This window comes from Palaemon carinicauda, chromosome 10, assembly GCF_036898095.1.
Source record: "Palaemon carinicauda isolate YSFRI2023 chromosome 10, ASM3689809v2, whole genome shotgun sequence".
NCBI classification, from domain to species: Eukaryota; Metazoa; Arthropoda; class Malacostraca; order Decapoda; family Palaemonidae; genus Palaemon; species Palaemon carinicauda.
Window position 1 is genome coordinate 81,387,155 of NC_090734.1, and position 1,365 is coordinate 81,388,519.

General features: G+C 34.2%; 1 protein-coding gene across 1 annotated transcript in view; it reads left to right on the plus strand.

The window, feature by feature from the left end:
• Nucleotides 1–1,365, plus strand: part of GlnRS (Glutaminyl-tRNA synthetase) — a 281,063-nt gene that overhangs the window by 103,668 nt on the left and 176,030 nt on the right. The gene's annotated exons all lie outside the window — the stretch shown is intronic.

The following is a 1,365-nucleotide window of genomic DNA, read 5'->3' on the forward strand; positions in this document are numbered from 1 at the left end:
AGAGAGAGAGAGAGAGAGAGAGAGAGAGAGAGAGAGAGAGAGAGAGAGAGAGAGAGAGAGAGAGAGTATTTATTTAAAGAACATGTTAACATGTAACGTGACAATAAAAACACACTTTTTATTTATTATTTCTTTATAATTATCTTTTTTACATCCTTCTTTCATATGCAATTATGTTATTGCTATGTGTAATTATATGTAGTAATCTATTAAGGAGTTATTATAGGATTTTGGGCTGTGGAACGAATTATAGAAATTACAATGTATTCTTATGGGAATATTTGCTCCAACATTTGATTGTTTTAACATACGAAGCAGTTTCTGGAACGAATTACGATCGTATGTAGAAGTTCCACTGTACTACTATTTCATTATTTCTCTCTGGTATTTTATTTTTCCTTATGTTGTAGTACTAGTAGTAGCAATAAAAAAACTCATATTCCTACCTGACCTCCTGTTACTTTGAGATGTTCCTTTAATAGCCGCTCCGTTTGATCAGTAATTATATAGCCATCAGTTTTGTGGTTTTCTCCAGGAGCGTGAAACTGGACTGTTCGTAAAAGCTCAGTCATTGTTAAACACTGCTTCTCTGGAAAAAAAAAAAAATAGAATATAGCAAGATTTAGTTTATACTAAGATGATATTCATATTGCTTCTCTCTCTGAAGTTTGGTTATATCAACATAAAGAAAAATTTCACATTTTCTTTCCTTCTAACATAATTAGGCCTCTAGTAAAGTAATTGGACAACCTCACAGTTAATGGCAATAACAACGGCTTGGCCAAGCTATAGTACCTTTATTTTCAGTCTCAAAGTTGCAACAATCCCTTATTCTATTGACAATGGGATGGCGGGTGCGAATGTATGTGAACATCAGGTGAAGATAGAAAAAAATAATTTTATGATCAAAATTCGATTTACTATATTTCTAAGACCCACCTGTGATTTTAATATTGCTGACTCACACATGCTGATGAAGGTGAATTGCTAGTAAAGGAGAGGGGTAGGCAACTTATGGTTTTCAAATAATAAAATCAACTTTCTAGACTAACCATAAGTCTAATTTTTCTGGTAATGAACTTTTTCAAATTAAATCTTGAATTAAGAAACTCCAGAATACAGTACAGTTTTACCTTGACATGCGAGCATCCCAACATACGAACAAACTGAGATGCGAGCAAGCCTCCAAGCAAATTTTTGCATTGAGATAAAAGCAAAAACTTGAGATACGAGTACACTTACAGATGCTGATGCAAGATGGCCGAGCACGTAGGAGCTGCTCTCGAGAATCGCATCGCTCGTTCATTTCTCGATTATTTGTAGACAATTAACTTAATAAGGGATGGGTTCAAGCAAGCAAGTGGA